The sequence below is a fragment of the Solanum dulcamara genome, chromosome 10 (genome assembly GCF_947179165.1).
Source record: "Solanum dulcamara chromosome 10, daSolDulc1.2, whole genome shotgun sequence".
Lineage (NCBI taxonomy): Eukaryota > Viridiplantae > Streptophyta > Magnoliopsida > Solanales > Solanaceae > Solanum > Solanum dulcamara.
In genome coordinates, this window is record NC_077246.1 from 18,499,323 (window position 1) to 18,508,968 (window position 9,646).

The 9,646-nt window shown below is 38.1% G+C and overlaps 1 pseudogene; it reads left to right on the forward strand.

Moving 5' to 3' along the window:
- Window positions 1-7,989: 7,989 nt before the first annotated feature.
- Window positions 7,990-8,107, forward strand: LOC129871802 (5S ribosomal RNA; annotated as a pseudogene).
- The last annotated feature ends 1,539 nt before the right edge of the window (window positions 8,108-9,646 follow it).

A 9,646-nucleotide genomic window follows, 5' to 3' on the forward strand; every position in this document is an offset into this window, starting at 1 on the left:
AGGTAGGTGAAGTTGGTTTGATAGTACCCAATTTGGTATTTGAGGCTATGGAGAAAGTTAGACTCATTAGAGAAAGATTGAAAGTGGCTCAAAGCCAATAAAAGTTCTATTTGGATATGAGAAGAAGGGAACTTGAATTTGAGGTTAATGATTGGTTTTACTTGAAAATTTCACCCATGAAAGGTGTGATGCACTTTGGTAAGAAAGGAAATATAACTCCCCTCTACGTTGGCCTATATTAGATTTTGAGGTAGATTAGCAAGGTGGCTTATGAGTTGGATTTGCCTTCAGATTTGACTTCGGTGCATCCGGTGTTCCATATGTCATTATTGAGGAAGTTTTTTGGTGATCCTAGCTCTATTATGCCATTGAACAACATTTAGGTTAAAGAGAGCCTTTCTTATGAAGAGGTTCTGGTTGAGATCTTGGATTGGCAAGATAGAAAGTTGCGAAACAAAGAAATAGCTTCAGTTAATGTTGTATGGAGGAACCAAGGGGTTGAGGGAGCTACATGGGAAGCCGATGCCTATATGATGTCCTAATATCCTCATCTCTTTCCTTCTATGCCTAGTTGAGGGATTTAGATCCTTCATGACCTTTAAACCCAAATTATGTATTTCAGTTGTACTCATGGCTTCATATGCATTCTTGTTCATCGAATGAGTTTTAATTTCTTGTTTTAGCTTGAGATTAAAGATTCCATATTTTATGCATTATAAAGATGTTTTTGCATTTATGTTGGGTTGTTAGGTTCCTTTCAATTTCTATTTATGCTATCTTGAGTCCCAATCGAGGATGAATATTTCCAAATGGAAGATATTTTAAGACCGTCAAAAGTTGGGAAGTCGAAAAATGAGAAATAAAAGATAAAATTCTAGAAAACTCAGCTTTTGGGCACTAGGTAGTCTTCACGAGACCTAATATGGGCTATGAAGAGGACGAAGGGCTATGAAAGGCTACTATGGTCCTTGTCCAGTCAAGGGGGTTTCCTGAGAGAGAATGACGAGAGGGCACCATGGCCCATGGTCCGGTCCATGGACCGTAATGTCCTCTTGGTGAGCACCCCTGCAGGCCACTCTCAGAAATATCACCTCGTCCACCCTCCATAGATCGTGATGACCTACATGGACCATGAAGGTCTCCATGGAGGAAGTTGTGAAACTATCCCTACAGACCCTAATATTTTAAGCCCAAGGGAACCACCATAGAAGACCACCATGGACCGTGGTGCCCTTCATGGTCCATGGTGGGTTTCATGGTGGGTAGCCTTCCAAAATTCTTTTTAGAAATCCCCAAGTCCCTTACCATGTACTGTGGTTCCTTTAATGGTACATGGTGAGGGCCCGTTATGGGTCCCAAATTGAGTTTTAATAAGGGTTATTTTGGCCTTTACCCAATACTTCATTAGTGAATGTGGACAGTTTTTAGGACTAAGTTCATACCTATTAACTATCGTAAAACTTTATAACTCTCTCATTCTCTCCATAACTCCCAAAATCCCAAGGTGTTTTCTCCAAGTCTTCTCTCAAGGTTTTTTTCTCTCTCAAGCAAATTTAAAAAAGGTTCTTCAAGATCAAGCTTTCAATCTCCACAATCTAGGGCTAATCAAGGTTAAGGTATGTGGGACTTCATCCATGTGTATCTTTCACCCATGGAATCCCAAAGATTTCTTCTCAATTCTTATTACGAACTCTTCAATTAAAAGCCCTAATTGCATGATTTTCATTGAGTCTTCTCAATTATGATATTCTTCAATGCTATTAGTCTAATTATGCATAATTCACATCTTATTGCATCATTTCAAGTTGAATTTCAATGACTCATCTATATGCTAGTTGGAAGTATGAGTTTTAGATATGATCATGATTTTCAGTTATATTCTATAAAAGCTTTATGCTATGAATTAAAGATGCTTTATGTAAAGAAGTTTATGAATGATGATTCTATGATGTCTCAAGGAAAGTTAAAGATAGGTCAAGTTAATTCCCTAAAGATGTTTGTGATCAATGATATGTAATGATGGAAGACCTACACCCACATTGCATGAGTTATATGATAGATGAGCTAGTCTTATGATTTTACTATGATGATGCTAGATAAGCTATTTTATGATATTGTATAAAGATGGATTGATAGGTAGTTACTATGTTTTCCTATGATGTCTATGATTCATGTCTTATGAGTTAAATTAGGATATTGACATATGACCGAGAGGACTTTTAGGTGGGGTTAGGTTTGATAACGTAGTTAGTTACTCAATGAAATCCTAGTAGCAATCTTTAGTCCCAAACTACGTTGCCCATATAGGATTGCATATCCTAATATGGAGAAGCTAGTGGATCCACATAACCCAGTTAAAGAGTTACTTATGGAGTATGCCTTGGCAAGGTAGCCTCCCTTGTCTTGATGCAAGAGTCATCATATTCTATGTATTAGCTCACATGATCTTATAAGTCAGTTAAAGGAACTATCCTATACAGTTTTAGTTGAGTTATGAGTTCTTATGATGATGTAAGACCCCGTAAGTCAGAAGGTTTGAACCAAGGAGAAAAATTCTCAAATCTTTAACTGGACCCAAGTTAGTGACTGTCTCTATGAGTCATGGAAGTTTACATGACCCATAGAAAAGAGTCATGGAGGGACTCATTATGGTTACTTGGGACAAACCTTAAAGGGAGGTTGTTCGAATCACTACTATGGTCTATTATCTAGTAGATGACCTGTAGAATGTTTTTGAAGGATGATTTCTGAGGCCTCATTCAAGGAATTTTGCTGGGCCAAGTAAATGACTTGCAGGAAGGTCGTAGAAGCTATGATAGGTCATAAGAATCCCCAGTGACAAAACTTCAGAGACTTGTATTTTTTCAGGTTTTGGGACCTGTAGGACGAACCAAGTTGATGATCCGTGATAAAGATTAGGGCCGTAGAAATAGCCTGTTTATAAATTTCAGAGACTCAATTTTTAGGCCCTTTTCTCAGACCTACAGGACGAATCATTTTGACCACTCATCATTATTTAGACGACCCATAAGACTGGTCTCATAGGTTCAAAATCTGGGATTAAATGAAGGGCAATTGTATCTTTTCCAAAGTTTGATTCAATGACCTAGACACTTTTATAGCCAAATTCAAAGTCTATAAATATTCTATTCTTCAAATTACCCAGCTATTCAATTCATTCTCTCAAAAGTCATAAGGCAAGAACAAAATCTCTCAAGATTTCTCCTTCTAGCTAAAGCTAGGGTTTCCATATTTCTTCAATGTTCCTCTTCAATACTTAGTGGATTCAATAAAGGTATGTAGAGATTGATTCATGAGCTTTTTTTACCCATGAAGTCCCAAAGATTTCTCAAGTTTTCATTCAATTTTCAATTAATTATAAACCCTAGTTTTGATGAATTACATTGGGCTGATTTGATTTCATTTTTAAATGTTAGCAATGATATTTATATGTATGTTCTCATATGAATTGCATGATTTCAAGTTGATTTATAGATTTCCATGCATAAAGCTATATTTTCAAACTATGTTTATGAACTTAAAATAAATTTATGAGTTTATCATTAGTTAAATGATTTTCAATGAAAGTTTTATATGAGTTAAAGTTGTGATTTATGATTCTAAAGTTAATGTTATGATGATGATCAGAGCTAAGATCAAAAGATGTTCAAAGATGGTGATAAAGACAGTTCTCACCGAAGTTATGGATGGTTATGAATCACCAAGTAGATGAGATATTCCTAATATATTTTAAAGATGGGTTGATAGGCAGTTACTATCTTTCCCTACTATGTTATGATCATATTTTAATAAGTTTCCATTGGAATATTGACTAAGCACTGAGAGGACTTCTAGGTGTGTGTTACACCCCGTACTTTGGTACCTTAGAATGCTTCTTAAACTTCTCAAGTTTCTGGGAAGTCTCTTAAGTTTCTTAAAAGTCGTTATGTTAGTCGGATAGTTTATAATGCTATCTAATAACTCCAAGGAAAGGAGAACGAAATGCTTCATAATAAGGAAGATTGGAAATAGGGTTATAAAAATTCAAAAGGAGTTGGAGGCCGAGAAATGAGTCGTAGGACTCGATTGACTCGCATAAACTGTCAATTTGGATGTATTACGTACTTAAGCTACTCGAGTGCGTGTTGAGACTAAGTAGTAAGGAATACATAGGCTCTTAAAGTACAATGAAATTACGAACCCACGGAAGAGAAATAAGGAAACGACGCAACTACTTAAAGCAAGTAGGTGACTCACCTACTTAACACATGGCAGCATATGATAGGTACACATGGTATCACATGAAAGTGACACATAGAAGCAGGTGACACACCATGGGGTCGACCCCCACCTGCCACGTGGCAGTCATGGATTGGTTGCATAATTGAGGTGGCTGCCTAAGGGTGTGACATGTGTCACCCTTAGGGGCTTACATGTGTCACTCTCCAAAAAGATATATATCTATGTATGGATGACTATTAAGTAATTTTTAGCCAAAAACTTGAACAAAATTAGAGAGAAAAACGTGAGAGAAAGAGAGCTCACAACAGCAGCCACAAATTGGAGGAAATTAAGGTAAGTTCTTCACTTTTCTTCCGTGAATTAATTATCTACGGTGATCCCCAATTACGTGGAGGTGTATATATGTATATTACGATGCCTACAGAACCATATTTTCAGTTCTTCACTTGGAAAACTAAGAGAAACTTAAAGAGAAAATGCTAGGGAATAGACCCATTTTTGGAGGGGACAGTCGTTAGTAATATTGGTATAACTTCTTGTGTATAGCTTAGTTTTGGGTGATTCAATATGTTTTGGAAAGGTATTTCATAGGTATATAACTTTTCTTTATACTTTAAAATCCAAGTTTGCGTTTAGCTTCGTGAAAAAGCGTGATGAAGTGTAGAGGAGGTACTGCCCAGATTTTATTTTGGAAATCCTACACGGATAGCTGTGGATATTTTGGGCATATCTTTTTGTACGAAAAATATGTAGGGGTAATTCAAAATTGTTTGTGACCTTTATACACATGTATATAACTTTCATTGAGGCCACAAATCCTGTTTCCCTCAATTAACCCTCCGAAACTAAGCGTCAATATAAGACAGTGGGCTGTCCAGAATTCACGTTTTGATAGGTTTGGCGAGGTTTGGCCAATTTTGGGAAAGGTAAGGTTTTTACTTAAATTTGAAGTTTATGGTGTTGTTATATGGTGTATTACACCCCTTTTATGCTGCTGGAAGTTTAAGAATGTTGTAGAAATGCTCGACGTTCGAAATAAACCAAATTGGAATTGCTATAGTTAAATTGTCGTCGAAGGATAGTGTTATTCGTGTGAGGTGCTGCTGCAGGTGTGTGATGTGTTGTTGAATGGACTAAATATTATCTAATGTAGGTTTGGGTCCTGCTGGTTGAATCCACACGACCCCTCATTGCGTATAATGAAATGTGTTACAAAATAAAGGCTAGACGCCCTATTGTGCTACCGTATTTTTGAATAAGTCGTTTGGAGTTTATGTTGTATATTGTTGGTGTGAATTACTGCAGGTTGTTGTGGTTGGTTGGATGTAGGTCTTAGGGACCTAATTGGAAATTTGGATAGGGCACATTATAGGGCAGGTGCTGCCCAATTTTCGTCGATGCCTTAGAAAATAACAGAACTAGTCGGGGAAACGACTAAGGAAATAGATTCCATTAATACTAAGGTGCAACCTAAAATCCTGGAAAGTTAAGAGTGGTTGATATTCGTATTACTTTCATGTTGAATAGGTTCAAAGGACGACGAGGCGAATGGGATATAGAGTAACTCATAATAGGTATGTAAAGCTAACGTTTCCTTCTTTTGGTATGTTTTGGTATACAAATGCAAGGCTTATACTTTATTTTAGTATTTCTTTGGCATAAGTATGTAAATTTTATTCCTTCTCTTAGCATGATTTGACATAAGTATATAAAGCTAATCTCCCTTTTTGGCATGGTTTTTACGTAATAAGTATATGATTTCCATATGATTCCCAAGAAGTCCTATTCTAAAAGTCACTGGGATGGACAATTTTTCGACTTCCAAAAGATATTTTGTTATGCCTTGATACATATATATGATTCCCAGAAGGTCTATTTTGATATAGTCCATAGTGACTTTCAGAAGGTACCTGATATGACTTTTGTCTCGATTTTGAAGGAAAGCTCATTTTGATTATTCCGTCGAGTCTCAAATATGATTTAAATTGCATATAGTTTCTCACTACTCCACTCGTGGATGCCGCAATATTTCCTTCACCGAGCCCAGGCCAGGTTTTGTTATCGTGCGTACTTCTCTACATTATTCGCCGTGCCCCGACGTGAGGGGGCAGGTATGACCTGTACATGGGTTTTGTGGAGTTATAATGTGCCATGCATACATATGGTATAATATGATCTGATATGACCATCTGATATGATATGATCTATTACGGAGATATTCTCTACTCTAGTGTTATGATGTGATGTGGCGCCAGTGAAGGGGCGGCGACCACGTTTTGTATTTGTTCACTGAGTCCCTTAATGGGGCCAGATGTGGCATATGTTTTTCTGCATATAGTATCGGTGATTATGAAAAGCATTTTGATATTCTGGATATTTTGCTCATTTTTGCACATTCTGCTCTGGTAACGACTTTACTTATTACAGTCCATGCTTTATATACTCGGTACATTTTTCGTACTGACCCCCCTTTCTTTGGGGGGCTGCATTTCATGCCCGCAGTTATAGATGTTCATTTCGGAGATCTGCTAGCTTAGGATTTCTGATCAGCTATGTTGGAAGTGCTTCACTGTTTCGGAGCCTAGCTTTTGAGTACTGGTCCTGTGATGTGTATATTTGTTTATGCAGGGATACGATGGGGGCCCTATCCCACCATATATTGTCGTTCCTATTCTTAGAGGTATGTAAACATATGTGTATTTGGGTTATTGTGAGTTTGTTCAGTTGTAAATGTTCTTATGACATGGAAGCCTTATCGGCTTGCATGCCCTTTCATGACATGATGCAAATGAAATACGCCACACCTGTATGAATATTTTATCACCCACTGGGTTCATGTGTTTGGTTCCTATATCTAGGAGGCTATATGAACATGAAAAAGTTTTAACCCATTGAGGTTTTTATGAGCAGTATCACATTATACAGAGTCCAATTTGACTTTAGTCGACAGTTACATAAACGGGGGTCCAGGTCGGACCCCAGTCGCGGCCCACGGGGTTGGGTCATGACAGAAGTGGTATCAGAGCAGTTCGTCCTTGGAGTGTCTATAGACCGTTTCTAGTAGAGTCTTATTTATCGGTGTGCTGTGCACCACATCTATATTCAAGAGGCTATAGGACATTTAGGATGTTACCTTTCTTTCATATTTACGATCGTGTGATATAGCTGAGTCATAGGGAATGAAATTCCTAATACTAACTTGTGATTTAAGCAGAAGGACAACATCGATAGATAGAAGAAGGTTATTGACGATATTGGAAGTTTCACAGCACGCAGGTAAGCAAGGCACGAATTATAGGTGCCAGGTAAGGTATTGAATTACGATTGACATGTAAAGTTGAAAATTGAAAGGAAAAGTAGACGGAAAGTCTAAACAGGTGCAGTTCGAGTTAGACATATGAGGTAAGTTCATCAGTTTATACTATTGTTGATATTGGGCGCCCTATAACGCTACAATATGACGTGATATGATACGTATATATATATCTTTATCCGTATTGCCCTTGTGAGGCATTGTTTGCATTTTCTACGTGCAGGTGTTGAGATAGTAAGAAATACAGAGAAAACTCTGCCCAAATTTCCCTTGAAATAAAAGGAAAATGATTTAGGAAAGACTGGTAGTTCTGGATAGAACGATATATTCAGGATAAGACTAAGTAAGAAGGGTAACTTGGGCGGTGCAGCTTGGCCTACTGGATCAGCTGCTGGGTCATCGTCTTCTTCGATAGATATGCGCCCCACGGGGGATGGTGCGATCATACCAGCACTAACGTACCGGATCCCATCAGAACTCCGAAGTTAAGCGTGCTTGGGCAAGAGTAATATTAGGATAGGCGACCCTCTAGGAAGCCCTGTGTGGCTGTGATATGAGATGATATACATGTATATATACACGTTGGCCGTGCATGGCATGGTTGATATAAAGAAGTATTATGGATACGTAACTCCACCGTGAAAGATGATAAGACCCTTTGAGATAGGGGATGTAGCTATGCAAAACAACTAGCGTATTGTGAATTCATTAAAGGGACAAGTGGTACCCACTGGGATAAGGCTAGGACTATGACAAACCTTGGGACACCGAGCGTCGGAAGGTAAGTACTGCCTATTTGAGGATTGGAAATGACTATAAGCCCTAGTTAGTTATTGATCAAAATAAATGGAAAGTGGCTTCGAATAAATTGCTACGTGACTCGAAAACCCATAATTAGACTGGATTAGCACCTCATGATTGCGTTAAGTTGTCGTACCTAGGCAACCAAAGGTATGGAAGATATAAAGGAAGGCATAGATATGGTGCAATATGATGTGTGGTAAAGGAACTAGAAAGAAGTAATGGAAAAGAAATATCACTTGTTCCCTATGCCTACAGGTAATCTACCTTCTTAAATAGACCATATGAGTTAATACAAGGCCTATGAACGGCAGCCAGTACAGACGAATCTTGAAGCACTCGTAAGACCTTATGAGGCTAGTTAACATTCGGGGATGAATGTTCTAAAGGGGGGAAGGATGTTACACCCCGTACTTTGGTACCATAGAATGCTTCTTAAACTTCTCAAGTTTCCGGGAAGTCTCTTAAGTTTCTTAAAAGTCGTTATGTTAGTCGGATAGTTTATAATGCTATCAAATAACTCCAAGGAAAGGAGAACAAAATGCTTCATAATAAGGAAGACTGGAAATAGGGTTATAAAAATTCGAAAAGAGTTGGAGGCCGAGAAATGAGTCGTAGGACTCGATTGACTCGCATAAACTGTCAATTTGGATGTATTACGTACTTAAGCTACTCGAGTGCGTGTTGAGACTAAGTAGTAAGGAATACATAGGCTCTTAAAGTGCGATGAAATTACGAACCCACGGAAGAGAAATAAGGAAACGACGCAACTACTTAAAGCAAGTAGGTGACTCACCTACTTAACACATGGCAGCATATGATAGGTACACATGGTATCACATGAAAGTGACACATAGAAGCAGGTGACACACCATGGGGTGGACCCCCACCTGCCACGTGGCAGTCATGGATTGGTTGCATAATTGAGGTGGCTGCCTAAGGGTGTGACATGTGTCACCCTTAGGGGCTTACATGTGTCACTCTCCAAAAAGATATATATCTATGTATGGATGACTATTAAGTAATTTTTAGCCAAAAACTTGAACAAAATTAGAGAGAAAAACGTGAGAGAAAGAGAGCTCACAACAGCAGCCACAAATTGGAGGAAATTAAGGTAAGTTCTTCACTTTTCTTCCGTGAATTAATTATATACGGTGATCCCCAATTACGTGGAGGTGTATATATGTATATTACGATGCCTACAGAACCATATTTTCAGTTCTTCACTTGGAAAACTAAGAGAAACTTAAAGAGAAAATGCTAGGGAATAGACCCATTTTTGGAGGGGAC